We start from the raw sequence: 8,646 nt of genomic DNA, 5'->3' as shown, positions 1-8,646 counted from the left end.
ACGTGACAGGTTTGGGATATAAGGGAACACAAAACTTTTACGTGGACAGGTTTGGGTAACCACGTGAGTCAATCACGCATTTACATAATAATTACATTTAATACAACTAATTCCCATTTATGTTGGGATATGATTTGATAATAGAATAAGTAGTTTCCCCCTATCTCAGATAATTAATATGATAGCCTGGTCATAAATAAACGTATAAAGGGATCCCGAGTCTCTGGGGATTCACGGGTATGCGATATACTAGAATTATCACGAGCTGGATATCTTCTCCAAGCTCGTGCTTCGACAGCTATTAAAATTGTGAGCTCACCCTTCACAGCCATTGCATCCTTAGTTCAAGATAAACTTAGGACGCCTTACCCCATGCATGACCACTATGAATCTCGAGTTGTCCACGTGGATAAAAGCAGATATCATTCTCGGCTATTTTTCTATATATTTATCTGCAAGCTATGCCCTAACTGAGTGCATGGACTCGTGCTAAAATCATGGTACAACAGGTCCCGAGTACGATCCTTAGTCCTGAGCCTTAGCAATAAACCTAGTTACAACAACAATGGGTAACTATCAATTTCTAATCCAAATAAATACTTAGGGAACAAATATTATCCTCTGGGACCTCGAATTCTACTAAATTGGGTAGTAGAATTCATCTCGAGCACCTAGGTTTGAATCCCCAAGACTCCCCGAGCCTAAGACATTGTCTTCCCTCAATTCCCCATTTATGGTCGCAACTTGCCCCGAAGGACCGCAGCCCACCCCTTAGATAGAGAGGCACATTCCTCTCTGATGGAGGACACGGGCCACGACTTGCACCCCTCTGAGTCAAGATGCGCCTGGCGAACAGAGGCTCCCAGCCTCCAAAAGCATGCGGGCTGCGACACCTGAGGAACAGGGCTGCGACTCGAGCCCCCAAACCCAGAAAAACCACACATTCTAGCATTTTTTCCCTTGAGCCTAACCCAAAATTCATACCCCAAATGACAAACAAAACTTAGATTCAAGCCCAGAATTCCTATCCTTATATCCCAACCATCACAACTTACCTATAACCATTTTCTTACACCATCAAACACCCAAACCCAGCTAACAAACCAAAACTCATGCAACTCTAACTTTAATATAATCTCCAACAAAATTCATCAATTGAATTTGAAATTACCTCAGTTTATGGCCTGAATTTCTCTAGCTACCCTCTGCCCATTTTCAGCCTTAATTCTTCAGTTTAACCCAGCCCAAACTCAACTCCAATCCATCTTAAACAAGGTATTTTCCTTCAGCATACTCAATGCCTCCACAAAAGAGGGAGAGAAGGAGTGAACGTGAGTGACAGGGTGAGAGAGAGATAGCTGAGAGTCTTCCACTATATTCTGGTTGTGACTTACAGTTTTACTGAGTATATAACTTAATTAGAATGGACCAAATTTCCCTTTAGTATTAACCCAGCCCTCCAATTACCTCTAAGGGTAGAATGGTCATTTCTCGATTCCCACTAATTTCTCAAGTGTTCCTACCATTTACAATTTAATCCCGTCACGCCCAACTAATTACCAAATACTTAGCCTTTACTCAATAAATCCCAAGATACTCTCTAAATTCCCAAAATACCCATAGGCTCCACCTGAGCCGAGTATTAAACCCCACTGTGGCTATTTTGCTAATTCGCTCACTAGGACCGTCTCGAGCCAAATACTATAAATATATCCAAATAATAATGTGGTATGAACAATTTATCACATATAATCACATTTATGCCCTTAAAGGGCCAAAATTACAAATACACCCTTATGAACAGTAGAGGGCCCACATGCATATTTAATACTCACAAACATGCATATAATATATTCACATTATAATATTAATCATGCATGCCACATAGTCACACATTTAATCAATTAAACACATATATAAACCAATTATTCCCTCCCAACACGCTAATCAAGGCACTAAGCCTATTAGGAATTTTGGGTCGTTACACATGATATCTGGAAGTGGTTGTGAAGTATAGTTCTGATTATGGGTTGAAGCTATGGTGATTTTTCAGAGGATTATCTTGGAGAAATGTTGGGGAAAATTGGGTTCGCGGGGTCGCACCACGACCATGTTCTTGGGCGCCACGACCCTCATGAACCCAGGAGCCTAGGTGGTTACCAGCTCTGCCATTGTGTCGCAGTGCCTACTAGGCTGCGCTGCAGCCTGTGTCCAGAAAAAGAGAGGCTTGGCTCTAACTTGAGGAGAGTCGTGACACTTGTGAGTGGAAACATGACTCAAATTAGAAATTCAGGCCATGTTAGGTTTTGAGTGACATTAACTCAAGCTTAAGGGCTCTGGAATGATTCTACTACGCGGTTTAGTAGAATTCGAGGACCTGGAAACTAGGACTCAGTACAGAAGCCTTTATTTCTCAATATTGAATAATATCATTTATTATGATTATGACTAGGCTTGCATGAGGTTTGAACTCTAGACTGGTTTGTGCATTTTTGATGAGTTTATGGGATAATTTTGAGGTGTTCATACTGATTAGGTTACTTGGATATGAATTCTAGGTTTAAGGTTTGAGTTTGGTGAATTTTAGGGAGTTTATCTCATAAAGAAGGTTGAGGATTTCTAGGTTTTCGGCTCAAGTCGCAGCTCTGTTCTTCAGGCACTGCGACCCATGTGTGCGTAGAGGCCTGGGAAGCCTCTGATTTTGCCCAGGCATCGCGACGCGTGTTGAGGCACGTCGCAGCCCGTGTCCCTTTGATGAGATCCCAAGTCTCTCTTACTTGCGGCAAGCCGCAAATCAAATTAGAGGAAATGGTCTATGTTGGGTTTTAAGATCGGGAACCCAAATCTTAAGGCTTGGGAATGATTCTACTGCCCAGTTTGGTAGAATTCAAGGTCCCGAAGGCTAGTATTCTAATCCAAAGTTTTTAATTGGTTATGGTTTGATGGATGTCTATTTATTGATGTGTTGTGACTAGGATTTTATGTCAAGGCTTGGGTTTATAGGATCGTGCTCGGGCTCGCGTTAATCTATCTACTCGGGACACATGTAAGAAAACTGTTTGTGCCCATAGATTAGGGCATGGCCCCATTATTTTTGTTTCAAAGATTGTCCATATTATTTGTGTTTAAAATGTGTGTTAATAATTGTAAATGTTATGCTATATGGTGCATGATTATGAATGAACGGCGAAGGCCAGGAACTACAAAGGCTGGGAACGGCGATGGCCAGAATGACGATAGCCGAGAACGACCAATGTTGGGAATGACGAAGGCATGCTGAATGCAGGCCTCTAGGGCGAGACCATCTAAGGGTGTTGTATCCTCCCGCTCGGTGAATATATACCATGAACCCAATTCCTGGTAAAGCACCTGGGTTGGCATAGACTATTATGTGTTTAATCTACTATCTTTTTAAGTTGTATATTATTGGTTTGGATTTTGATATGCAATGCGTTGAGTTTTTTGCTGGGGCTTGGCTCATGGGTGCTCTATGGTGCAAGTAAGGGCTAGGGAAAGGTCGACCAACATTGAGTTGGAGACCATGGAGCGGCGTGTACATGTTCGGCCTACCTCGCTGCCACAACCAGGGTTGTTTTGTGGGATATGTTGTAAACAACTGGTTTTGTCACTTAGGTTGATAGTGTCTACCCTTTTCAGTTGTAATACATTTTTTAAACATTTTTTTTGCGATCCCAATGTATAACTTTTAAGAATTTTAATTAATTTCCAAATCTTTTATAATTAATGTTGTCAAATGAGTTTTAAGGCTCGGGAAGAATTCTACTACCCGATTTAGTAGAATTTGACGTCCCGAAGGCTAGTGTTCTAGTCCAAAGAATTTAATTGGTTAGGGTTTGATGGAAGTCTATTTATTGATGCCCTGTGACTAGGATCTTACATCATGGTTCGGGTTTAGGAGATCGTGTTGGGGATTGCATTAATCTATCAGCACGGGACATAGATAAGAATAATGCCCCATTATATGTGTTTTAGGGCATGACACTATTGTTTGTGTTTAATATGTGTGTGAATACTTGTAAATTCTATGGTATGTGGTGCATGATTGTAAATGAAAAATGATGGAAGGGAACAACGATGGCTGAGAATGATGAAGGCCAGGAACGACGAAGGCATGCTGAATATAGGCCGCTAGGGCGAGACCCTCTAAGGGTGTTGTATCCACACACTCGGTGAAGACTGTGAACCCAGTGCCTAGTAAAGCACCTAGTTCGACATAGGCCACTATGTATTTATTCTACTGTTTGTTTAAGATGTATATTGTTGGATTGGATTGTGATATGTTATGCGTTGACTTTTCATGCTGGGCCTCGACTCACTGGTGCTCTATTGTGCAAGTAAGAGCAAGGGAAAGGTCGACCAACCATGAGTTAGAGAGTGTGGAGCAGCGTGTACATGTTCGGCCTACCTGGCTACCATGACCGGGGTTGTTTAGCGTGATATGATGTAAATAGTTAGTTTTGTCGCTTAGGTCGACAGTATCTACACTTTTGAGTTGTAATACATTTTTGAAACAATATTTTAGGATCCCAATGTATAACTTTTATGAATTTTAATGGTGTATCTACACTATAGTAACTTATTTGAGTTAATTGCATGCATGATGTAGCATCCCAAGTGTGCTAATAATGCTTAGTGGCTTGATGAGTGCATCGGGATGGTAATAATTGATTTAATTATGTTACTACGTGTTTTAAATGATTATGTGATTAGAAATGCATGATTATGTGAATAAACATGCATGTGGGCCCACTTTGTTTAATAGGGGCATGTTTGTAATTTTTCCTTCTTGAGGAGATAAATGTAAATTATTTGTGTGTTGTGCTTAAGACCACGAGATTGTGGTGATATATTTGTGATGTGTGATTGAGACAGTTCTAGGGAGCGAAATAGCGAAATAGTCACAACGGGGTCGAATACCCGGCTCGGGGTGAGCTTAGGGGTATTTTTGGAATGTAGAACGTGTTAGGGGTTACTGGGTAATGATTAGTGATTTAGCGATTATTTGGGTATGTCAGGATTAAATTGGGGAATTATAAGAATACTCGAGGAATTAGTAGGATGTGGCAAATGACGAGACTGCCCTTGGAGGCATTAGGTGGCTAGGCTAGATCGTAGGGGTAATTTGGTCAATTTGGAGGCTGAGAAAGAGCTTAGAATTATCTTAGGCTCTAGAGAAAATCAGAAGTAAATAGAATGAACCACTTAGACTTTTCTCACAACCTTATATCTCTCTCTCTCTACTCGGCTCTTTCCCTCTCTTTGGTGAGCTTGGAAGCTTGGTGAATTTTAAGGAGTTTTGTCTAAGGAATTGAAGAACTAGAGGATTAAATTGCTTGGGGATTAGATCAGGTCAAATTCTCAGTGAGGTAAGGGTTTCAATTTGATGTTTTTCTGTTGAATTATACTATGAACCATAGGCTTGCATGAGGTTTGAACTCTAGACTTGTTTCTGGGCTTTTGATGAGCTTATGGGATAATTTTGAAGTTTTTATACTGATTATGTTGCTTGATATGAATTCTAGACTAAATTCTAGATTTAAGGTTTGAGTTTTGTAAATTTTAAGGAATTTAGCTTGTGAAGATGCTTGAGGATTTTTGGGTTTTGGGATCGAGCCATGGTTTTGTTCTTTAGGCACCGCGACCCGTGTGTGCGTAGAGGCCTGGGAAGCCTCTGATTTTGCCCAGGCGTCGCGGCACGCCTCAGCCTTTGATATGTGCCCAAGGCACTCTAATTGTAGCGGGCCATAACTCAAATTAGGGGAAATGGTCTATGTTGGGTTTTAAGCTCGGGAACCCAAATTTTAAGGCCCAGGAAGGATTTTAGTACTCGGTTTAGTAGAATTTAGGTTCCCAAGGCTAGTATTTTAATACGAAGTTTTAATTGGTTAGGGCTTGATGGATGCCTATTTATTTATGCGTTGTGACTAGGTTTTTACCTAAGGGCTCGGGTTTAAGGGATCGTGCTCAGGATCATGTTAATCTATCAGCTTGGGACACAGGTAAGAAAACTGTTTTTGCCCGAAGATTAGGGCATAGCCCCATTATTTGTGTTTCAAGGCATGCACCTATTGTTTGTGTTCAATATGTGTGTGAATACTTCTAAATTCTATGCTATGTGGTGCATGATTGGAAATGAACGTAGAAGGTCGGGAACGGCGTAGGCATGCTGAATGTAGGCTGCTAGAGCGAGACCCTCTAAGGGTGTTGTATCCACCCGCTCGGTGAAGACCATGAACCTAGTGCCCGGTAAAGTGCCTGGGTCGGCATAGGCCGTTATGTTTTTATCTACTGTTTGTTTAAGTTGTATATTATTGGATTGGGTTGTGATATGCTATGTGTTGAGTTTTCTTGCTGGGCCTCGGCTCATGAGTGCTCTATGGTGCAGGTAAGGGCATAGGAAAGGTCGACCAACCATGATTTGGAGAGCGTGGAGTAGCGTGTACATGTTCAGCCTACCTGGCTGCCACTGCTGGGGTTGTTTTGCGAAATATGTTGTAAATAGTTGGTTTCTTTCTTAGGTCGATAGTATCTACACTTTTGAGTTGTAATACATTTTTGAAACAGTATTTTGGGATCCCAATGTATAACTTTTATGAATTTTAATGAATTTCCTAATCTTTTCTAATTAATGTTGTCAAATGAGCTTTTCAACCTAAAACCTCAATTTGCAAGCTAATGGTACATTTATAAATCGCATGGTAACGACGCTAAGGTAGTAGGGCGTTACAACTTGGTATCAGAATGTGCCAAGATTTATGGTTCCAGGAGATCGACCAAACATGTATACTCGCTACCAGTGACAAGTTCGACTTGGGGTTGATCGATATTATGTGAATTATGCATGTTTAATTGCTTGTTTGAGTTGCCCTGTTTGCCCGAATATTATAGATAGAGCATGATGAATATGTTTGTATATATGTATGATGACAGGGCATGTGGTTTTGGATGTTGTTATTATGCCTGATGAGCATCGTCATTTATTGCAGGCATATTGAAGTTATGCCTCGGTAATCAATTAGACTCCGCAACAATGTGGCCGAAGATGACAACCAAGATCAGCACCCTCTACTTGCCCCACCGAACATGCAATAGTTGTTTGCCGAAATGGAAGCCAGACTTGAGCGAACGAAAAATGAGCTCCGAGAATTGAGGCAACAGGCCTTTCCTCGGGATGTTGGGTTATAGATTCCACAAACTGTGGCACCAGTGCCAACCTAGCCTGTGATGGAGAACCGGTGGGAGCCTTTATATGAGAGGTTGAGGAAGCAGCACCCTCCCACCTCTGAGGGCGATCCAGGCCCACTGCGGGCAGAGTAGTGGATGAATATGAATTCTTCAATGCTAGATTTCATGAGGGTGGAAGGGAGCAAGTGGCTGGCCTGCGCCAGTTAAATGTTTAGACAAGACGTCCGCATCTGGTGGGAAGTTGTGTCCCAGAGAAGGGATGTAACAGTTATGACCTGGGAAGAATTTAGAGATGTCTTCAATGAGAAATACTACAATGTTGCCGTCCGAGCTACAAAGGTGGATGTGTTTGTTAATCTGGCTCATAATCGAATGACGGTTAGAGAATATGCATTGAAGCTGTATATTATTATATATGATTTTGATATGTTATGCGTTGATTTTTCTTGCTGGATCTGGGCTCACGGGTGCTCTATGGTGCAGGCAAAGGCAAGGGAAAGGTCGACCAACCATGAGTTGGAGAACGTGGAGCGGCATGTACATGTTCGGCCTACCTGGTTGCCATGACTAGGGTTGTTTGAGAAATTTACTGTAAATGGCTGATTTTGTCGCTTAGGTCGACTCTATTATTAAGTTTTGAATTATAATACATTTTGAAACAATATTTCAGGATCTCAAATGTATAAATTTTATGATTTTGATGAATGTCCAAATCTTCTATAATTAATGTTATCACATGAGTTATTATTTCAATTTAACCACTTTTTTCAACCTAAAACATCGATTAGCGAGCTAATGGCACATTTATAAATCACATGGTAAAGGTAGTACGACGTTACACATGAGAAGGGTTAATACTGCTAGGCATGCTGAATACGAATCTATGATTTGATAATGTTCTGCTTATAAGTATGATTATGTTTTCTTGTTGAGCCTTGGCTCACGGGTGCTAAATGTTGCAGGTAAAGGAAAGGAAAAGCTAGACCAGCCATGACTTGGAGAGCTTCAGGGGCAAAGTGTACATATGCGGCCTGCTCCTCTGGCAAGGTCGAGGCTATCAGTTGGAACTAGGGTTGAACCCTGATTTTTGTCGCCTAGGTTGGCTTTTGTGTACATTTTTAGGTTTCTAACAGTTTTAAACTATGTTGGATCCCATGTATTGAAGTCAAACTCCTTTAATGAAATGGTTGACTTTTGACCAAAATTTTTAATACCTAAACCTATGGTTAGTTTTAATTACACGATTTAAGCTCAAATGACTCGTTTAGCGAGTAAAACACTATTTAAATAACATAGCGTAACGGTCCTGGACTAGGAGGACGTTACAACGTGCCTTCTTCCTCATCTCCCCTTTTTTTCTTCTTTCTTTCCCACTTCTCCATTTTTGGCTCCCCCTCTCACTCCACCACCGAAAACTCCATTCAAAATATTGTGGGCAAC

Source organism: Humulus lupulus, chromosome X (genome assembly GCF_963169125.1).
Source record: "Humulus lupulus chromosome X, drHumLupu1.1, whole genome shotgun sequence".
NCBI classification, from domain to species: domain Eukaryota; kingdom Viridiplantae; phylum Streptophyta; class Magnoliopsida; order Rosales; family Cannabaceae; genus Humulus; species Humulus lupulus.
This window is presented reverse-complemented; position numbering follows the sequence as displayed.